This window comes from Oryctolagus cuniculus, chromosome 10, assembly GCF_964237555.1.
Source record: "Oryctolagus cuniculus chromosome 10, mOryCun1.1, whole genome shotgun sequence".
NCBI lineage: Eukaryota > Metazoa > Chordata > Mammalia > Lagomorpha > Leporidae > Oryctolagus > Oryctolagus cuniculus.
The window spans coordinates 94,726,668-94,749,853 of record NC_091441.1 but is presented as its reverse complement, the minus strand read 5'-3'; the positions used below and the strand labels follow the sequence as shown (position 1 = coordinate 94,749,853).

The window sequence follows — 23,186 nt, the reverse complement described above, 5'->3', positions numbered from 1 at the left end:
TCTGGGAAGCAGGGTTCTCAGTGGGTAAAGAACTTCCTCGAGAAGTTGAGCTTCAGCTCAAATCTTAAGATAAGCCAGCTAGGCAGAGGAGGCAGGGTGAGAGGATGGAGGCTGAGTGGAACATCCTGGATCGATGGAATGCCTGGTGAAGTCCAGAGCACAGGTTATTCATGAATCTGCACATGAAGGTCATTGGAGTCATGACAGTAAGTATCAGAGAAGGGTTAGATGAGGAAAGAGACCTCCAGAGCTAGGACCAGAGCCATGGAGCCTTCAGTAGTGATTCTAATTTTGAGGGTCAGAGCAGTGGGAATCTTTGAAGAGCTGTAAGGACTGGGGGTGACATCAGCATACATGAGCTTTCAAGACATCCCTCTGCTTACTGTGTGGAGGACAAATGTTTGGGAGGCCAGAGGAGATGCGTGGAGATGGCAATTACCTGGAATCACAGGGAACCATAAAGACAGAAGAGAAGTCAGTATGGAATCCTCTCCTGGCTCCCTCACCCAACCAGTTTCTACCCTCCAAAGACACACTATGAAATGTATTGCATATAATATTATATGGTAAAAATAAATAATACAAAGGGCACACACAGTCATGGAAGAGACAAATTACCTCACAGAATCGACTTGAGTCTTTTGACAGTACTCTGTACATGAAAGAATAAAGTAGTGGGGGAAGGGAGAAATATGTAAAATAATAAGAGGAGTGGGCCTGCTGGGGAGAGCACATGATGAAGGCTACAGAACAAATGTTCTTGTTTTCCTGAGCTCATACGTTGGAACCCATCTCTGAGTGTGACAGAATTAGGAGGTGACATCTTTGGGAGGGATCAAGATTTGATGAGGTCATGAGAGTAGTGAACTCATGAATGGGATTACTTGCCTTTACTGATAAGAGTGCTGAGGGTGCTTGATTCCTCCCCTCCATCCCTGGAGGACAGAGAGACAAGGCACCATCCATGAGCCAGAAAGCGGGTCCTCAGAGGCATGGAATCTATTCAGCTGGTGCCTTGACCTTAGGGTCCTCAGACCTACAGAACCGTGAGAAATGCATTACTTTTGTTTTAAAGCTATCCAAGCCGGGGGTATTTTGCTAAAACAGCAAGAGCTAACTAAGACAATACGTGAATCTGAAGAAATAAAACGTACCTATGTGTGAGTGTGGCTATGGAGAAGGGGTCTCAACCTTAGGGTTTCTTTACTTGATGAACTTACTTTGTCGATATCATCCTCTTTGGTACATCTGATAAAAACATCAGGAATCAGGACTATTCTTCCTGGGATTCTGTTATTTCTCCCTATGAATGCTTAGCAATGTTTAAGCAAATCTCTTTTATCAAAGCTCAAAAAAGATATTGAGATGTAGAAATCCTGTGCGCAGATGAACTACAAAGAAAAGGAGTGGAAGAGGGGGAAGACTGGAGGGAAGGGAGAGGAAGAGGAGGAGCGGCATTAAAGCACTACGGAGTTTTGTCGCGTGGGTCTTGAAATTCAGCTGATCTCTGCTGACGCTCATGGGAAGTTTACCCGAAGATTTGGATCCTTGATGAACTTAAAGTCCTTGAGTTGAGTTGGTATTACTTAATCTAGATCTCCATAAAAGTCTCTATCAACTAATGATGTTGTAGTTACTAAAACAAAAGAGTCCTTCTCCTGATACATAGAAAATACACCTGTGTGTTCCCCAAAAGAAGCCTCCCTTTTCTCTCACTACCCTTGTAGACTGGACAGTGCATGCCTGGCTTGTCCTCTGGGAGCACTGAGAAGAGAAGAGGACAAACTCACAACAGGAGCTGAATCAGGCTGCAGTTCTGTCTGTAAGGAAGGGCTGGCCAGGAGAGCTGCCGTGGCAGGTGTCTTTTATGAGCCTCCAACCACCAAGCAGCCATTTGTGACAAAGAAGACCTTCACCCTTAATTGGACTGAATTTCAGGCAAATGAAATGATGTCTGTCTGGTAGACAGAAAAGTTTCTCGAAGAGGTGCAGGCTCTAGTAGTGGTATTTAGAGGCTTAGGTGAGGAGGGTGAGATTCTGATACTCACATGGAATATAAAGAATACAATACTCAGGACATTAAGGTCACTTGGAGCTCTGAGAACAACAGCCTGAAAATCTTCCTTGCCCACTCAAGTTAACAAGGTTTATTTTAAATCTGTAATGGGAGCCAGACAGGCCAACAAACAAAAGCGACAAGGAGTACACCCTCAGGTATCTCACATTACACAAGGAAAAGAAAGATAACCAAATAGTACAATAGACAAGTCACTTTTTGTGTTAAGTGAGAAGGTGAAAAGCACTAAGAAAGGAAAGGGAAAAGTTGAGCAGAGAGAGGGGAATAAGTAGTGTTGGGAGGTGGGCAAATGGTGGCCTTCAGAAGGTGGTTTGGGCAAACTTCATAGCGTGAAGAATTAGCCAAATGAAATAAGAAGGAAAAGCATTGCAGGCAGAGGGAGCTGCCAGAGCAAACACCCGACACCGGAAGCCTGCTTGGCACATTCATGGAGTAGCAAGGAGGATATTGTAGCAATTGTTGAGGGAACAATAAGGAGAGTATTAGGATATAAGGTCAGAGAGCAAATGGACCTCAACTCACAGGTCTTGAAACCATTATAGATTTTCTTTTAGTGAAACTGGGAGTCATTGGAGGGTTGAAATCTGACAAAATTGTCATTTTGATTGCTTTGTTGAGAGGTTTCAAGAGTTGGAGCACAGAGCCCTGTCAGGAAGTACAGTCTAACCTAGGGAAGAGATGATCATGGCTTGGACTAGAATGGTAGCCGGAGAAGTGGAGAGAAATGACTTAATTCTGGATGTGTCTTACAGATAAAATCATCAGGATTTCCTATGGATTGCAAGTGGGCTATGAGAGAAGGAGTAGAATTGACAAGACTAAGGATTTTTGTCTGAGGACCGGAAGGATTGAGGTACCATCAAGTGAGTTAGGGAAGGCAGCAGGGGGAGCAGCTTTTTCAGGAAGATCAGCGCTGAGTTTCAGATTGGTTGAACTTGTGACTATTGGATGTCCAAGTGCAGCAGTGGTTACAGAAGTCTGGAGTTGGGAGAGAAATCTGGTCTGGGGGAATCAGGAGTTGGCAGCATATAGCTGACATGGGAGATGGCTAAGAGAAGCAAAGATAGTTATTATGCAGCTTTCATAACACAGTGAAATACCTGAGATAAGCCACTTATGAAAGAGAGAGATTTATTTTGGTTTACAGTTCTGGAGGTTCAAGTCCCACATCAGAGAGCCCCATTGGTTGGGCGCTGGGTGAGGATGGAGGTTTGCAACAGCAGATCCTGTGCGGAGAAAGGACCACGTGGTGGTAAGGTAGGAAGCAGCAAGAGTGGCTGGACCCCACCCAGACTTTAGAATCAAGGCTCTCCGTGAACATTACCTTCTGAGGGCCCGCCACCAATAACCCAAGGACTTCCCACTACACTCACTTGCTGAACACCATAATTAGATTAAATTTCACCCACTTAGTCATAAGTAACATTAATTTATGGCTTTGGGATTTAGCATTTGCTTGAGTATGAGGACCAAATTATGTTCAAACCAAATTATGTTCACCAGAGAAGAGGTAAAGACCAAGGGCTAAACCCTGAATATTCAAAAGGAGATAACATACGCAGGACACACATCACATGTGTGTGACACAGACTAAGTGTTCAATGACTATTACTCAATACGGCGAAGTTCCTATTATATTATAGTTATAATGCCTGTTTTCTGTATTGATCTACATTAGGAAGCAACGACATTCACTAAATGTATTTTTTCTGGATGATTAAGAGTGACCGATTAGCTCTCCAAAAGTTCTTGCTGTGGCAAACATGGATATTTCTTAATATTTGGAGAAAGGTTCACATTATTTCCAATGCTCATTAGCAGCTTACTAAAAACAGGTGCAAAGGGTGTTTGCTGGCTTGAGGAAGAGTACGGGGTTGACTAGGAGGACACAAGTGCTATCCTCAGGGAGTATAAGGTCTGATGCGGGAGACACTGAATTATGTATTAATTACAGGGGATACAACAAAGTATTTTCTAAAAGGAAATAATGTGTTTTTTTCAATTTGAGAAGCAAAAAGAAAGAGAGAGAGAGAGTTAGCTAGCTAGCTAGATAGAGCAAGCTGCCATCCACTGGTTACAATTCAAATGCCCACAACTACTGTGCCAGACTCAAGAGCTGGCAACTCAATCCAACTCTCCCAGGTAGGCACTCAACTATCTGAGCCATCACCTGCTGCCACCTAGGGTCTGCATTGGTGGAAAACTGTAATTAGGAGCAAAAGTTGGGAATCAAAACATGGCAGCCCAGTGTGGGACATGGGTGTCGTCACCAGTATCTTCCCGACCAGGTCAAATGCCAGTTTAAAGGGAAGAGAGATTCAAGGCTTAAGATAAAATGTTGGATGAGTGTGGGTGCACGTGGACATCTGTTCAAGTGTATAGATCAACACATTGGCATGTTCACTTGCTTTCAAACATGTAAACACCTAAGTAATTGGAGCACCAGATAACTGAATTAATGGGCAGCTGAATGGGGGTGTAGAGCCTATGGTAAGAGCAGAGGGGGATATTCAATAAGTCTGACTGAAAAAGGCTGAGAAACAATGGAAAAGAGTCTTCAAAGGAAGGACTTAGGTCCCATGCAATGGTCCTTTGATGTTCCGCCAGCTTCCTTCAGAATCCCACACTCATTCACTTTGACCTGCACCTCTGGCTTTCACCAGCATGAGGAAAATACTTTGATCTGAATAAAAATGGCGTCTTGGAAAGGTGATGAGGTTCCAAAGGGGTTCTTGGCAGACAGTTCTTGTAGGCTGCCAATCACTAAGGCAATTTGGGGTCCTCCTGCTATTGGCTCCAGCAGTAGGGTCTTGGTGAGGTCTAGAGAAATTTGTGAATTATTTGTAAATACCGAATCCAAGGGAGAATTGGATCTCGGGGTGGAAAGACCAGTTCCCCTTGGAAACTCTGATGTCACCGTCAAATGCGCTACCGTTCACAGTTGGGTTCCCCATTTGACAGCTGAGGCTTGAAACAGAATCCTTCTTGAAATCAGAAAAAAGGAACATGTTGGGCTCAATTTCAGGAAATGCCCTAATGACGAAATCTGGGAAATGGCAAACGTGCGTAACAAGGGAAGTGGTAGGAGTCCCAAAGTTTGAGTCATTCGAAACCATGTTGGAGGCATCCCTGGAAAAAGTTGGGGGAGAAGGGGCTGGTCTTAGTGGAAAGTCTGCCCCGTGCTGTAGTGGCATATTTCTCAGAGCATCTGACAGGGACTGACTTCTGATATGCCTGGCTTTCCCCCGCATCACACGCTGTCTGCTTGGGCAAGAGGAAGGTGCAGCACACGCTTTCCATTTTGCTTAGGACCCAAGACTCCATTCTCTCTTCAAGTCATGGACACATTCCAAAAACAGCTTTAGGAACAAAATGTAACAAATACGATTAATAAAAATAGCAAGCGCTAGTTGGCTACAGATGACTTTTACAAAGCAAAACGTCTTCCATATCTCATTCACACTTCAGCCTGTCCTCTTGGTGGCATCTCCTTCCAGAGGTCAAGACCACTGTGATAATGAGGTTCTGGCTGGCCTGACCTTCTGACTTCAGGTCCACTCTTGTGGTTCGTCCTGCTGCACTGCTCAGCCTCTCAAGGGATTTAATGGAACAAAATCCAACTCCACATTTTTTTCAAACTAAGTAAATCTCACTAACTTATTAAAGGAAGTTCTACAGTTTGTTAGGAGACAAGGATACACCAAAGTGAATTCATCAACCGCCCAGATAGTTTTGTGTTGTGGCTTTTTCTTTTTGTTTTAAAACAAAGCTTTTCTTCCTTGCTCTGAAATCCACTTAATCTTTGCTCCTTGTTTGCCTTGAAACTAACATCCCTGAAGTGCGCAAGTCACACACATCCCTGCCTCTCCTAACATCAGGAACAAACTCTTTCCTCTTAGGCATCTTCAGTTTTTCAACAATGGGTGTTTCCTGTATTCCACAAACCTGTTCAAATAGTTCCCACTCAAGACTCACGCCTGACTGGTGACAGATTTGTCTTAGCCTCTTTCCCCCTCTCTTACATCCCTTTAACTTCTGAACTTCTTTATAAGTGAAGCAAATACCCCATTCCCCCTGTTACTTTCTCTCTAATGTCTTACAAACCAGCTCTGCCCCTATACTCTCCAGATATGCTCACGGAGGAGCCTGCTGAGCTGACCAGGACAGCCTGTATGCAACCCCCATCATTTGACTTCTGAAACACATGAACTGTCTGGCTCTTCTTCTAGTTCACTTCTTCTATCCTCTGTTACAAATACACATTTGTTATAATGTCTATTGCTCAACAACATTACTGTTCTTAAAGACTTTTTTTTTAAGGACCAATTTATCATTCCAAAGACTTGGCTTTTACTTCATACATGATCCTCCACCCTAATCTTGAACTCTCTTATCCTAAATCTGCTAAAACTTAGAACTTTGTATTTGAAGTCCCCAGGGAATAGAGCAGCCTGAACAACTTACCAGCCACCCTTGATTCAAAACACCCAAAACTGAAATCATTTTCCAAGACCCCACCTTGATAACACCATCCTAAACTCCTGAGCCCAATCAGTTATATCATTGCTGGCTGGTCATGTTTCACTTCTCAATCCAGTGGGCTGCTCCCTTTCCTATGCTGTCTCTTTTCACTGTCCTAATTCAGATACTAATCATTTTCCTCTACGCTGTCCAACAACATCTTGACTGCTGGGCCCAACAGCTCATTTCTTAGAATAGTCTGCCATGTTGAGGGACCATGCTGAGCAGCCTGTGTGTATCCAATCTGCCACTACTTCAGTTGTGAGAGTGGAGTTCAAGTTCAGAGTGAAGCAGGTTTCCAGGGCCACACCACATGCACAAAGTACAGCCATGATTCAGATTCATTTCAGTGCCAACACCTGAACTTGTATTCCCCAGGCCTCTTGCCTCCCAACATAAATAACAGAATGCAAATCTTCCAGTTTGATCATCAAAACTCTACAAAATATGGTCTTCTTCCAGCATTTTCATTTTCTTTGCCAGCTTATTCCTCCCTTTAACACTGGGCTACCACTTTTGCAAAAGATAATCCCTGTATTATACTGATTCTCTCCTCTTCACGACTTTTGGGGCCCATATCAAAACAATCACCTCCCAAGAAGACATCAGATATCCCCAATCTATCCCATCATGCCATGCATGCGGTTTGCCCCATCAGCAGGGCAATACCTACCTCATATTAATTGACTGTACATGTGTCCATCTCTCCTGCTAGGTGTCTTGAAATCAGGGGCTTGGGCCAGCATTGTGGTGCAGTGAGTAAGCCACCACTTGTGAGGCCACCAGCATCCCATCTCAGAGTGGTGGTTCGAGTCCTGGCTATTCCACTTCCAATCCAGCTCTCTGATAATGCTCCTGGGAAAGCAGTAGGAAATGGCCCAAATGCTTGGGCCCCTATCACCCATATGGGAGACCAGGATGGAGTTCCTGGCTCCTGGCTGTGGCATGGCCCAGCCCCAGCTGTTGTGGTCATCTGGGGAGTAAACCAGCCGATGAAAGGTCTCTCTCTCCCTCTCTCCCTCTCTGTCATTTTGCCTTTCAAACAAATTAAGAAATCTTTTTTTAAAAAAAGATGGGAATTAGGGGCAGGTTTTAGTTCTCTCTGTTATACTCTACCTTACACATTCCTAGTATAGTGCCTGCAGTGGTACAAGCCTTCAAGCAGAACTGAACAGCAAGCAAGTGTGTGACAGATGTCTGCATATTAATGGCACTCACAGTGGGAAGTGAGATGGCTACCCTGATTAGTCTATCCCTGAGATACACTCAGATCTGGAAGCACTTTTAGTCTCAAAAACTCACAGAACCCAATCTGTATTATGGTGGAGCTCTCTTCCAACTTAATACCAGAATCCAGCATTCAAGTCTCATAGAGAATCTATTCTAGGAGGGGAGTTGAAAACATTTGTGGAAAATGAAATTAAAAGTTTAAGTAAAAAAATTGAAATGAGAGGTCTTCCAGAAGTACATGCAAAATGGTGTTATGAAAAAACTAGCCTGGATTTCAAAATTTTTGTGTCAAAATAAACATTTTAAATTCCATTTTCCATGAACATTTTGAAGTACCCTTTGTGCAATAAGTATTAATTCCCTCAGAAATAATTTCCTTTATTCTTCAGATTCCATGACAAACTATACTTGATAAACAGTGGTAGTAAAATTAACCTTGACTGTCATTATTTGACTATGATTTGACCTTCAAACTCATGCAACTTTGTCCCCAAAGTGTTATGTTCATGGCACTAAGAAGTTGAAAACTTAATCCAATTATAGTATTTGGAAGGAGGGTCTTTGGGAAGTGACTTAGAATAGATTAGGTCACTAGAACGGAGCCCCCAGGACTGTATGCTGGTGGCTTCACAAAGACTGAGACAGACATATACATACACTCTGTGACTTTGCCATCTGAAGCTCTGTGACTCTGCATCTCTGTCTGTGAGAACACCACCTCCACAGGCAGAACTAGTGGACCCTGCTGAATCCTAGACTGTGAACCTCCAGAACCATGAGCCAAAATACACCTCTTTCTTTATAAAGCTAGACTATCTCAGTCATTTCACTATGGTGAGGAAAAACTGATTGATAACCATGATAAAAGCCAACAGCCTTCAGATTCTACATTTATCATCTCTACTTGATCTTTAGAAACACCTGATGGGGCAGATACTATTTTTATTCCCTTCTTCTGGATGAAAATGTTTCGGTTCAGAAGTGCTAATTAACTTCCCAAGATCACTCAGCTGGTTATGTGTGATGAGACCAGATGTAATCTGATGCTTATACTTTTAACCACGGAGCTGCACCACCTCTCCAGGGGTCTGAAGTTAATAAATGTTAGTTTCCTCTCTTCCATCCCACACAACAGCACAGCTAAGACACAGAAGCCCTGGCTCAGGGCAGCTGATAGTTACCAATCCCCGCCTCATCCTTGCGTGCCTGTGCAAGGCCAGTTTTACAGCCGGGCTGCTCATGCAAACACGTCCACTCACATCCTGGTCATAGTTAATCACCTCATTAAGCTCCACAGGAGGAGGAAGTGGTGGGAACGGCTGTGGCTCTGCACAGGTTGGGCTCCATTGGAGATGGGACGTAAAATCTTGGCATGCCATTGGCCATGAGTCATTGGAAGCCTGAGCTATGTACCAGAGAGGACGGCAGGAAACCACAGGTCCTGGTTTCGCTCTTGCGGTGACAATCTTTCAGGAGTTGGATGACTGTGGTGGTTCAGTTGTTCCCCGATGGCTACCTCCCCGCCAGCGCTAGACTGTGTTTGTCTTGGCCAGTCAGGATGTGGAACCCTTCCTGGCCCAGTCACAGTGACTGAGGGAGATCCATCCACTTCCTGTGTCTCCTCTATACCCCGCTCTTGCTAATACAGCCATTTTGTACAGCTCCTTTCTGCTATTTGGAGACGTGTTTATGTGCAGTTGGGACAGAGGGACTCTTCACCTTGGCAACAGCTTCCCACCACACCAACAAATGGCCTTTGAAGTGGTCTTGGTTCCTGAGTGAACAGATCATCTATCCTCCAGTAATAAATACCCTTTGTTTGGCTCCCGGGTTCATAGGATCTTTGATATAAGATGGTGCCTTCAACCACAAGCCCAGTCAGGAGCCTTTCACTCTTGTGTTGCCATAGCTCCTCTCTTGATTCATCTCTGTTCCTCTCAGAGCATAGATCACACTTCCCTTTTGAAAAATTCAGTATCTGTCTTTTTCATTTGGAAAAAAAAAATGCTTCATGAACGTATGCATATGTTAGTATGTACAGGGCACCCTATGATATTGTCCACAGAAGAGTGAAACACAGCTGTGGTCATGAAGAAGCCAGAGGAGGCAAGAATAAATAAGTGCAAAGGTGGGCAGTGTTGCAGTCACGGTAAGAGCAAGTATAGAGGCTGATGTTGAAGCAAGGCAAGTCTTGTCGCTGCTGTTCAATAACTGGTTATTTCCATGCATAAAATAGGTAAACAATCACCTCTCTCTGAGGAGTGCTTATAAGAATAAAACCAGAAAATGTCACTTAAAGCACTTGGCAGAATCTCTTGTATATAATCAACTCCCCATAACTGGAAGTAATCTCTCATATTCAGGATAAGGAATTATCTCTGGATGTGGAAGTCTGTATTGGGCAGTGCCTATCTTATAAAAGTCTCTTCCTTCCAAATCAATCTGGACAAGATCAAGGTGAAAAAAAAAAAAAAACAAACCAGCATGTGTCGCTCCCCCTCTTCATGGAGGAACGACACTAAACCCTGCCTAGGCTTCATATCCGAGTCACGGCACCATTATGTCGCTCCCCCTCTTCGCGGAGGAATGACACAGGACCCTGCGCTGTTATTTTGTCTGCTCGGCCCTCCCCGGGTTTGCTGCTGGTTCTTCCCGGGTTGGCTGCCGTCCCTCCACCTCCGTGGAGGGGCGGGCCCCCCTGCCACTTTCCCCACTTCCACGGGGGAGCGGCACACCGCCGGCCGGCTCTCTCGGGGGCTGCTCAGATGTTCCTCAGATGTTTTCTGATGCATGTTGTCTCTCTCCTCCTTTATAGTCCTCTTCCACCAATCCCAACTCTGCTACCCACATGCCAAGTACGCTGCTCTCCTCCAATCAGGAGCAGGATCAGCTCCTGCAGGTCATCACTCAAGTTGGCGAGAGACACCTGCGTAGAAGCTGTTTCCTCCTCTCCCAGCGCCATATTGTGGGAGAGCAGATGCATAGAATAAGTCTTAATTCCAGTAACTTAGTCTAGTCCGAGTTGCTCCACACAGCATTGGACTAAGGGTATATGCTTAGAACTAAAGCAAAGTCTTTGTCGAGGAACTTTTAGGGGTTACTAAACTGAAATCATCAGGTTCTTTGTGAAACCTGATCTGAATTTACCCCTTTGGTCAAAAACAGGAAAACTTCTGCTTAATCCAGCTTCCATACCTCCCATCTGGTGAGCGCTCAGCCTCTCTATGCTAACAACACATTGAGACAGGGCCATTAAGTAGCTTTCTTGTCGCAGACCAAGCAGAGATGACTTCATAGCTGGACATGGCTGCCCCAGTGAAGGGCCAAACACAGTGCTGCTTCAAAGCCTTCGATTCTTCTGCTATCACTATCTGGAAACTCACACGCTGGCCTTTTGGGTTGCATCCCACACCCTTCAAAAACACTGAACAATAACAATGCTGACTCATATGCTCAAGGAGGAGGCTTGTACCCTGTCCAGGCCAATTTGAAGTCTGAGCACAGGTACTAACTTCAGTATCGCCCCTAATGCATCTAATAGATTTTGCCCAAAGTTAAGATCTGTTCTCATTTTATCTAGATCTTCTCATACATCCTTAAAAAAGTAAATTGTTGGAAAAAACAAGTCGATGTAGTCTAAACACTTGAATTTGTAGCAGTTGCAAGCTTACCTAACTGGTTTGTAGAAGTCACTTCTTCCAAGAATATATCAAAAGGTAAGGCACTTGAGTCATAGCAAATGCATAAAGGGAGTTTGTGTGTGTGTGTGTGGGGGGGTTGTTCAAGCCAAAAGACTGAGATCAAAGAGCATATCTTCATTCTTCAAGTTTACGACCAAGTCTAGGTATTTTCTGCTTTGTCCAAGATTTTAGTCTCCTTATCTCTGGTCAGGGATGTACACAGTATAGAACAGAATTTCCTTTGAATTTCCCACCATTAATAACATATGTGGGGACTGGCACTGTGGCATACTGGGTAAAGCCACCGCCTGCAGTGCCAGCATTCCATATGGGCACCCGTTGAAGTCCTGGCTGCTCCACTTCCAATCCAGCTCTCTGCTATGGCCTGGGAAAGCAGTAGAAGATGGCCCAAGTCCTTGGGCCCCTACATGTACATGGGAGACCTATAAGAAGCTCCTGGCTCCTGGATTCAGATCAGTGCAACTCTGGCCAGTGCAGCCAATTGGGGAGTGAACCAGTGGATAGAAGACCTCTCTCTCATTCTGCCTCTCCTTCTCTCTCTGTGTAACTTTGACTTTCCAATAAATAAAACCTTAAAAAAAATAACATATGTATTGGGGCCAGCACTGTGGCATAGTGGGTTAAGTTGCCACTTGCAATGCCAGCATCCCATATGGGTATATGTTTGAGTCCCAGCTATTCCACTTCTGATCCATCTCTCTGCTAATGTGCTTGGGAAAGTAGCAGAAGATGGCCCAAGTGATTTGGGCCCCTGCACCTATGTGTGAGAACCAGATGAAGCACCAGGCTCCTGGCTTCAACCTGGCACAGCTGTGGCTGTGGCAGCCTTTTGAAGAGTGAACCAGCAGATGGAAGATCACTCTTCTCTTTCTCTCTGTCTCTCTCTCTCTGCACTCCCACTGCCCCTTAATTCTGCCTTACAAACAAATAAATAAATCTTTTAAATAATATGTATTGCATATCTAGCTACGTTTCTCAAGAAGCATTAAAACTCTTCTTTATGGAACACAATGCTTGGTGTACTTAGAAGAGTTTAGCTTGCTTTATTATATGCACTTTTGAGGAAACCAAATATTTCTCCTGTTATTCCTTCTTATAGGCCATCTACCTATCACTCCCCCCATCCATTTCTCCATCAATCTACCCATTTCTCCATTTACTTTATTTATTTATTTCAACATCTACTGTGGGCTAAGCAGTGAGCTAAATATTACAGATAAAAGAAAAAAATAGCTCACAATTTAGAATCTAGTCAAAGAGAGAACGATATAAAGTTAAATGGGGAAAATGATAAAAGCAAAGCAAAAATAACTCACTGGAAGAGTCTATATGGACCCCTGCAGAAGCACTTGCTTCCAGATTTGACCAATTTGGGCTTGAAACTAAGTCTCCCACTAACTAGCTGTTTGATGGTGGGCAACTCACATAATCCCAGTGAACTGGCTTCCTCATCTTAAAATATGGATCTAACAGTATTTACTTCTTGAGATTATAGTGATGGCTAGGTGAAGGGAAACAAGGCAATCATGAAAAGCACCAAGCACAGTGTTCAACTTTTCTATTATGAGGATGAGTGGTAGTACTTGGGAAAACGTTACAGAGGAGTGAACATTGGTCTTGATCTTGAGGGATGAGTAGGAACTTGAAAAGGTCGCAGAACATTGCAAGTAGCAGAGAAAGCGTGCTTGAACTCAGAGTTCCACACATGTCAGGCAGCAGATGGGGGTCGGTGTGGTCAGAGAGGATAAGCAGGGGAAGAGGTGAGTGTCGCTCCCCCTCTTCGTGGAGGAACGACACAGGACCCTGCGCTGTTCTTTTGTCTGCTTGGCCCTTCCCAGGTTTGTTGCTAGTCCTTCCCGGGTTGGCTGCCGATCCTTCCACCTCCATGGAAGGGCGGCTCCCCCTGCCACTTTCCCCACTTCCACGGGGGAGCGGCACACCGCCGGCCGGCTCTCTCGGGGGCTGCTCAGATGTTCCTCAGGTGTTCCCCAGTGCATGTTGTCTCTCTCCTCCTTTATAGTCCTCTTCCACCAATCCCAACTCTGCTACCCACATGCCAAGTACGCTGCTCTTCTCCAATCAGGAGCAGGATCAGCTCCTGCAGGTTATTGGCTGAACTGGAGGCAGCTGTGTAGAAGTTGTTTACTCCTCTCCCAGCGCCATATTGTGGGAGAGCAGATGCATAGAATAAGTCTTAATTCCAGTAACTTAGTCTAGTCCGAGTTGCTCCCCACAGGTGAGACTGGCGAGTGGGAGGGGTGGCTGGAAAAGCAGCGCAGTATCTGGGTGAACTGCATGCTTCAAAGAGTAACAGTGGAGTAGAGCATGACATATTCACTCCACAAACAAGGCACTGTGTCCTGGGGGAGGGGGAGGATAAGAAGCAGTGTCTTAGGGTTGTGGAAAAGTGGGGTCCACAGCTGGGTTCTTTCCAAATTCCAGTCTTAGAGGCATAAGAGAAGAATCCAAAGCAGGGGCACAGACAACATGTATACAAAAAGTAAAATGTAGTTAAAGGGATAGTACACACCCAGCTATGAGTATGGGCAGCCTCCTTGAGGAAAGGGTGGTGTCTGCTGCCCCTACCTAAGTTCAGGTCACCCCTTTATGGGGTAGGGAGCGGTGCCCTCATTGAATATGCAAATAAAGTAGAGTTTGGGTGGAGCTTTGGTGCAAGTGGTGATCTCAAATGGCATTGCTAAGTGGAACTCAGCATCTACATGGTCATCATGGCATCTTTTTTTTTTTTTTGACAGGCAGAGTTAGACAATGAAAGAGAGACAGAGAGAAAGGTCTTCCTTCCGTTGGTTCACCCCCACAAATGGCTGCTACGGCCGGCGCTCTGAGCCAATCCGAAGCCAGGAGCCAGGTGCCTCCTCCTGGTCTCCCATGCAGGTGCAGGGTCCAAGGACTTGGGCCATCCTCCACTGCCTTCCTGGGCTAGAGCAGAGAGCTGGACTGGAAGAGGGGCAACCGGGACAGAATCCGGTGCCCCGACTGGGACTAGAACCCGGGGTGCTGGCACCGCGGGCGGAGGATTAGCCAAGTGAGCTGCGGCGCTGGCCCATCATGGCGTCTTGTTCATGATGGGGACGGGAAGCTTGGGTGCCTCGTGGGGAGGTGGGTGTGCTCAGCCTGCAGCCATGTAGGACTGGCACAGAAAGGGGTGGGCTTCTTTTTTTAATTTGCAAGTCAGTGTTACACAGAGAGAAGAAAAAAGGGGGGGAGTGAGAGAGAGATCTATCTATTTTCCATCTGTCAGTTCACTCCCCAAAAGGCTGCAACTGCCAGGGCAAATGAAGGTTGTCTCGAAGGGATGTTCGGGTCTAGGTCACAAGTCCAAATTATTAGGATTCACCCAGAAGTTAGCACATGGGTCTCCCACTGCTAGCAAATACCCTGGGCAGCTCTGGAATCTCGGCTGTCCAGCCCCAGACGCTGGGCTCTTCCGTTTTACCCTGTACCCCCTCCATGCTGTACTCAACATTTTGCCAAGACACTGATGACATTTCTCTGCTTGCTGTCATTTGTACTTTGAGGACTGCAGTTGTTCTCAAATTCAGGCTTAGAATTCAACTTGGGAGCAAGTGGGTTTTGTGGTCTGTTTAATTAAAATTCGAGAACACAGAGTCCTCCATGGAGGCCTTGCTCTGGAAGGCATCCTGGCGGCTGAAACCCACTCAGAACATGGGAGTGTTTACAGCTACATTCTCCCTGTGCTCTGGGCTGGCCGCTAGGCAGAGGCCCCTGCAGAGGAAATCCATTAGCCTTATTGCTCTTCTTGCCACACCCAGGGTGGTCCATTTCATTGTTACACAACACAGGTGAGGATAAGATGGGTGTATGGGTGTGTGTGTGTGTGTGTGTGTGTGCTGTCTGTCTGTGATAAAGTGCATCAACCTTAGGCAAACCTTATTTTTCTTTGTGGAAGCTCCGAGCGCAGAGGTGACATATGCTGTGCATGGAGTATTTTCAAATAGTTTAACACTAGGCATATTATTACAGAGCGAAAGGGAGGTGCTTAAAGGAACTAGCATCTAAATGGCTTAGAGGTACCTCCCAGGCTTTCAAACACTTTCTTATTCTGGAGTGTAAATGGTATTGGCTTTGAACTCAGCCCCAAATTATGCAAAGCGTTTGTCTCTCTCTGGCCTGCCAAAGGTTTCCAAGGCCGCCCTCAGCAGTGTCTTGTGGAGCGGCCACATTGCCAGAGACCACGGGACAGCTGTAAAATCGGACAGCCTGAGTGAGAGAATCCAAATCTGTTTCTTATTGAGAAGCCAAGATGGTTGGGTAACTCCACAGCCAGCTGTAGATCACTTTTATGGACAGCGAGGGAGGCGTCTTCTCAGTAGCATCCGCGCAAAGTATCTGCTCCGAGGGGGAAGGCCCAGGTGCGGCCAGGTGTTTTGGTCCATCTCCGCCAGCGTGAGCAAAGCCCACCACTCAACACATCCGGGGGCTTTTCCAGCACCTCCTGTGTCATGAACTTGGTACCTCTTGGTCTTTGACATTCAGGAATGAACTTAAAAGATACCAAGCACGTCTCTCTCCTTCTGATGCTGCATTCACTTCATTATCCAAGCCCTTTGGTCCCTGACTTACAGTAAATAATTGTCCACAGCTGTTGTGTGTCGGTTTCTCCTCCAATAAAGGTCAAAATGGCTGACTAGACATCAGAGGAAAAACTTCTAAAATTCGGTGTTTAGACTAACTTACATCTATGTTTATCTCTTTTGTGTTTGTAGTAACTAAATAGGCAAGTGCGGGTTGTGGTTAAAGCATGACCAGGCAACCTGGATGTCACAGTTTTCTTGCTAGTTCTTCAATTCTGGCACATGTGGAATTCTCGTCCTCCTTCTGTGCCTCAGTTTCCCTGCTGCTACACAATGAACAGTGTGCCACGATTTTTTTCTCCCAGCATTCTTTGGGGGAGGTTAGTGGGGATCTGTGCTGCATAATCCATGGAACCAAATACTGAAAACCAGTGCTCTTTACCAAAGCAAGGGAGGGCGGGCTGATTTGTGTCTACCGCTTGTCAGATGCATTCACTGACGGAACTACTCCATGGCAAAGCTTACCTTCAGTCCCAGGAGGCCAAAGAAACAGACCTCACGTCCCACCAGGAAGTGGGGCCCACTGGTGAATTTCCAATGACCAAGAGTACTGGGAAGAGGAGGCATGCCCTCGGCCATGCACGGTCCAGATTGGATTTCTGGACTTGGCTCATGGTGGAGCCCACACAAGCTCTCCAGCTGTGTCATCAGATCTCTAGGGGGAGGCCTAACAGCAGGATGGGGCGGGAGACGTCCTCCCAGGGATAAAAATTTATTAGGTTAAAACCTAATGCACACAGAATTTTCTCTGGGAACAGCAACACAAGGAGCAAAACGATAAGCAAGGAGGAGTCCAAAGAAAATGAAAGTGACTGCGATTAATGGTGAGGGAGGAATGGAGAAAGACAAGGAAACTATAGGCCAAGAACAAAGAACAAGACACCTCGGAAGCTTGCAGCAAGCAAAACTTGTGACACCCTCCCTCCCCGCCGCTGGAAGCCACTATGATTTCATGCCTACAATACTTCCAGGGCTGCCAAAAGGGCTTCCCGAACCTCAGTCTCTGCCTCGCTGAATAATTCACTGCCACAATCATGTTAATTCATGTTGAGTGGGAGCCTATAAAGCAGAGTCTTTGCGGGTCAGAGTTGGGACTGTAAGAGTCACTTTTTTTTTTAATTTTAATTTTTTTGATAGGCAGAGTGGACAGTGAGAGAGACAGAGAGAAAGGTCTTCCTTTTGCCGTTGGTTCACCCTCCAATGGCCGCCACTGCGGCTGGCACACCGCACTGATCGGAAGCCAGGAGCCAGGTGCTTCTCCTGGTCTCCCATGGGGTGCAGGGCCCAAGCACTTGGGCCATCCTCCACTGCACTCCCGGGCCACAGCAGAGAGCTGGCCTGGAAGAGGGGCAACCTGGACAGAATCTGGTGCCCCGACTGGGACTAAAACCTGGTATGCAGGCACCGCTAGGTGGAGGATTAGCCTATTGAGCCACGGCGCCAACAGGTAAGAGTCACTTAACCACAATGGACCTCCATCTCATCCTCTGTATAATAGGGATAATAATAGTGCCTGCCTTGTTGGCCTCTTAAATGGGATCATGCTGGTGAACTACTTAGTCTACTACCTGGTCAATCAGTCTCAATAAATGAGTCATTGCTCCTAGTAGGGCTAAGGAATAAATGACAGTGTGGTACATTGCAGCCTTCCCAACTTACAGCCCTCTCATGACTCCTCAGGGCTCAGGGCACAGAGGCAGAACACTGGTTTATACATTGTGGCTCCAGCTTCCTTTCTAGACCAGTGCTGTCCAACAGGAGTTTCTACGATAACGGAAATAGCCTCTACCCACACTGTCCAATATGGTAGCCATCAGCTACAAGTAGCTATTGAGCACTTGAAGAGTGGGCAGTGTGATTGAGGAAAAGAATGTTTAATTTCCTGTTTAATTCATTTAAGTTAGCAGCCACCTGTGATTAGTGGCTGCTAATTTGGACAATGTAAGTCTTAGACTTTGACATGTGTGTCTCCCTGTGAAGATATCCACCATGCTAGCCAAATGACTTCTTCAATTCCTGCTCCTGTGCCTCTAAGCCTTCATGTATACCTCATACGTACTATGCATTGCTGTGTCATTTGCACACTGCAAAAATAAATGGGCTCAGCTCAGGGTGAAAGTGGGAAGTGAAATTGAGCCAGCCCATCAACTTCTGTATGCTAGCGTGCAGTCGCATGTGCAAGGAAGATGGGCGTCCTTTCCTAGCCCACCCATTCTGAGGAGAGCCTCACTTAATGGTGCTTTTATGGTAGCACCTACGCTTCGGCTTATTCCCTCTCTGGACAAAGCCATTTTCTCTTTTGAGATCAGTCCAAGCCTCTGTGTGCTCACAAAGCTTCTCCTCCCTGACCTCCCAGGACATTTCTTTACCTGGGAGACTTGAAGACCATAAGTTAAGAGTTCAGAATATGAAGTCACATGCCTGGCCAGAATCTCAGCTCCGTCACTTACTTGGTATATAGACTTGGACACATTATTTCATCTCTCTAGGCCTCAGTGTTCTCAATTATAAAATGGGAACAACGGCAGCACTGCTGCCATAGAGAGAACTATAGCATTCTAAGGAACAAATGGCAGTGTGGTTAGGTTTTTAGCATGATGCTTGGCTCAAAGTGAGAGTGGGTTGCATGGTTGCATATTTTTCCTCTCTTTCAATAAATATTTATTGAACGTTGACCATATGCCAGACACTCTGTCAAGCTCTGGAGATTCAACAGTGACTAAACACAGATAAAAATTCTGCCCACCTGGAGACGAGTGGGAGATGTAGGTAGCATTTCAAATGATAATACAGACAACTCCAAAGCAGAACTACAACAGAGACAAGCAAAAAGGACAGATCCTTGGTGCTATGAAGTCTGGTGTAGGTTTTGTCACACTCGTGGTGGTCAGAAGGGGACAGGATGCTAGAGCTGAGACTGGCAGCCATATGAGTAGGCGTCTGCTATTGAACAGGGGAGAGAAGGGTGTCAAAGGAGGGAGAACGGCAGAGCAAAGGCCTTGCTGGACAGAACTAAAAATCTCTGGAGGGAAAAAAACAGAAAGAACTGGATGGGGCACAGTGTGAGACCAGGCGTGGGAAGACGAGCAGGGGAATGACATGGTTTTCCTTGCTCCTCCACCAGACTCCTCTGGCTTCAGTGTGGACAATCACTCTGGGTCCACAGGGTGGACAGAGATAGATCTGGAAGCCACTGGAGCCCTCCAGGCAAAAGATGATGGTGAAAGAAGACACAAAAGACCTGTGTTTATATCTGAGAGTTAGTATTATGTTCCCCTCACCCAAGAATTAATAACATAATGGTTTTCAATGGTTTTGTATTTCCATTTATTCACTTCTCCCATCGCTGTCTGAAATGTTCTGCCCTGTCATCCCAGCTAGAGGATAAGATCTTTGCAGACACAAGTCATTTACACTTCTTCATATGATCTGCATGGCTTATGGTGACTGCAAAGAGAACATTTACTAACATTTACTAAGATGTTTCAAAATCTAATGTTCAGGCCAGTGCTGTGGCTCACTTGGCTAATCCTCCGCCTGCGGCGCCAGCACCCCAGGTTCTAGTCCCGGTTGGGGCGCCAGATTCTGTCCTGGCTGCTCCTCTTCCAGTCCAGCTCTCTGCTGTAGCACAGGAAGGAAGTAGAAGATGGCTCAAGTCCTTGGGAACTGCACCCGCATGGGAGACCAGGAAGAAGCACCTGGCTCCTGGCTTTGGATCAGCGCACCGGCTGTAGCGGCCATTTGGAGGGTGAACCAACGGAAGGAAGACCTTTCTCTCTGTCTCTCTCTCTCACTGTCTAACTATGCCTGTCCAAAAAAAAAAAAAAATCTCATGTTCTAGTGAGTGGGAAATGGAACGAATGGCTGAGAACATGAGAGGGCTGTGGAGTACATGATGAAAGAAATTTCTTTTGTTCTGTGTAGCAAAAACTAACAAGGTGAAGAAAAACACTCAGCTCATCTAAACAAGAACTTTTCCAGATGGCAAGTCTTACCTGAAGGAGGTGAATGAAACCAGCACACCCAGACTCACCCTTTAGGGTGCAAGTACTTGCAATGAAAGACAGAATACAAAAGGTTCTTCATGTGTGCTCTGTATTGCAGTCACTACTATGACTTATTAAAATAACACAAAACAACCAAGTCTATGCTTCCATTTTTTCCTCTCAATCTCTAACTTTCACTATAGCTTTTTGTTGTCCAGAGAAAGTGACAGAAATCCCAACTCAAGGTGACCTAGATCAGAAGGAAATTACTTGCTCTGATAACAGGAACAGAATCTGGGTGATGTCCAGGAGCTTAACTATGTCATCAATGATGTCTTCCCCACTCTCCACTTTACACAAACTGAAGCTGCTTCTCCTTAAGGTCGTAGAGTGAGGGGAGAAGTCAGACAAGCACTCGCTGGTGTGAAAGGGAAAAACCCTAGAACAGCAAATGCTTCTTTGCCCATCCCCATAGAAAGAGAAAGGAAACTCTTCCCATGTCGCACGTCTCTTCCCAGACCAACCACAATCTCCATGAAAAAATGCCACATTTTAATTGGCCTAGACTAAGTATGATTTACTCTCTGGGATTGAGGTTAGAAAAGTTTCCCTGTAAAAAAATTAGGTGTACATTCAGAAGTAGAAAAAGTGAGAAAGATATTGGAAAGACCATCACGTACAAGCTTCTAGTACTGAGCTCCTTTCTAGAAAAATGGGATGACTTCAGAACTCACCCAAGCTCCATGTCACTCATCCATCCATTCACTCACTCACTCACTCAATGAATATTTATTGGGTGCTTGCTCTGCTCCAAGTTCTAGGCAAGCTTATTGAGGCACCTCCAGAATTTTTCAAATACCTCTGTGCATATTTTCCATGCATTGGTCACATATGGAGGCAAGTAGCCACATAAAGAGACAGATGCATTCACATGGCACATTTTTAAAAACCCATGCTCCTAAGGCTCAGTTCTCACATTCAGAGCTTCATAAATCTGGATTCCATGGGGACCAGGTCACGATATCATTTTGGGCCATTGTCAAAAGAGGATTTATGATGGTTGTTTGCATGACCCAACCATATGCTCGGGTTGGGGAAATACTCTGGTTAGCCTACTTTGACGTATGTAATGATGACAAAGAAAGTTACACCACACCACAGGAAAGAAACAACAAAAAAACACTGCCCAATCTATCAGTGAACTGCCTGTGGAAATAATGACCTTCTTGGTAAAATCAAGAGATGATTAAAAAGAATTAATGGATGCTTCATGAAAAAAAAAAAAAAAGACATAACGATCCAAGGATCTGGAAACCAGCTGTCCTAACATTTCTTGGGAACAAGGTGCATTTTATAGGCTCCATGGAACGCATGCCTTTAGCCCCACAGCAAAAGGCCAGGAAAGGCAGACTTGACCCAGAGATACCACCAGTTTCCTGTTCTTATATCCTTTCTATACAGAGCCCAAGTACTGGGAAACAAAGTGTGATTTTCTGAAGCGGCTGATAAATCGAAGTCTCTTACCTGACAATCTGAGAAAACAGGCTCCTAATTTTCAGATCCCTTCATCAGTGAATTTGCTGGATAAAAAGAAGGAAGAAAAATGTATCCAGCTTTGCTTTTCTCACCTGTAAAATAGAAATAACATTATGTATTTCAGAAATTGTGGGCATGAAGCTGAAGTAAAATATTACATATACTAGGGTTCTTGTAAAAGTTCATAGACGATAGAATTTTTAAAAAATGTATCTGGATATAAAAGTTGTGAAAGCCATGTCTAGTTTCTTCATTGTACATAGTTTTCATGAACTCTGTGAAGGCTGTAAATATAAAATATTAGCAAAGGCAGGGAGTGGGGAAAGGCATAGATTACAAAATATCAGCATGATGGAATGTTTTAAATGATGAAATTGCTCTGTAACTTGGTAGCTACATATATTTTCAGAAGCCATGCACCTGCATATTAGAAAGAGAGAAATTTAGTTTGTATATATAAAAAGGTAAGCGAAACTCCAATATCCACATTTCTTTAAACTAGTAAATACCTATGTGCGAAGCTAGAGGTTAATCATTAAAAAAAAAAAAAATCAGTCCTTAGCGTCAAGGAGATAACAGTTTCACAGGACAGACATATAACAGGTTCTCTTTCTCCCCATTTGTTTCTATGAAAAGTCTCTTCACATCCACTCTGCTCCTTGACTCTCAGATTTGCCATGTTCTTGCTCAGTGCACACTGAGATTTGCCACATCCACTGGCTTCAATGGCTCTCCCATCCCTTCCAGTTTGTGAGTCCCTACCCATCTCTTGGGTCTTCTCTGAGTCACTTCCTCCAGGAAGGATTCCTGGAAAGATTCTTCCCCAGGTCTCAAGACCTCCATGCCCCTTTCCTCTATGCCTCAGCACCTCCCACCTGTCACCCTGCCTGTGTGCAGGCCATGCCCAAAGACTGGGAGTTGGTGAGGCTTGCTTGCTGTTGTATCCCAGCACCCAGGACAGATCCAAGGCCATCTTAAGGAATAGAGAAATAGTTCTTCGATGAATGGATGTGTGGGGAGCAGGCAGATGCTGGAGGTTACAAGTGAAGACCAAATAAGGCCCACTTTGACATCTCAAATTAGGGTTTCTTACCTTCCCAGGTAATAGGAGCCAACCCAAGCAAGGTTAAGCAGAATAGGAAATTTGCTAACAAGACATTGAAAGGGCTCCAAAACTCAAACTCTTTGCATTATATGAGAAACCAGAACGAGCAACTGGGCAGCTGTTAGAAACATAGCTGAGCCAGCACCGCGGCTCAATAGGCTAATCCTCCGCCTTGCAGCGCCAGCACCCCGGGTTCTAGTCCCAGTTGGGGCGCTGGATTCTGTCCTGGTTGCCCCTCTTCCAGGCCAGCTCTCTGTTATGGCCTGGGAGTGCAGTGGAGGATGGCCCAAGTCCTTGGGCCCTGCACCCCATGGGAGACCAGGAGAAGCACCTGGCTCCTGGCTTCGGATCAGCGTGGTGCGCCGGCCGCGGTGGCCATTGGAGGGTGAACCAACGGCAAAGGAAGACCTTTCT

The 23,186-nt window shown here is 45.4% G+C and overlaps 1 long non-coding RNA gene across 1 annotated transcript in view; it reads right to left on the bottom strand.

Annotated features, from left to right (window-relative positions):
* LOC127492331 (uncharacterized) overlaps window positions 1–21,958 on the bottom strand; it is a 43,545-nt gene extending 21,587 nt beyond the window's left edge. Inside the window, exon 1 of the long non-coding RNA XR_007921566.2 lies at window positions 21,656–21,958. This is a non-coding gene — a long non-coding RNA (uncharacterized lncRNA). The remainder of the gene's footprint in view (window positions 1–21,655) is intronic.
* Between the last annotated feature and the right edge of the window lie 1,228 nt (window positions 21,959–23,186).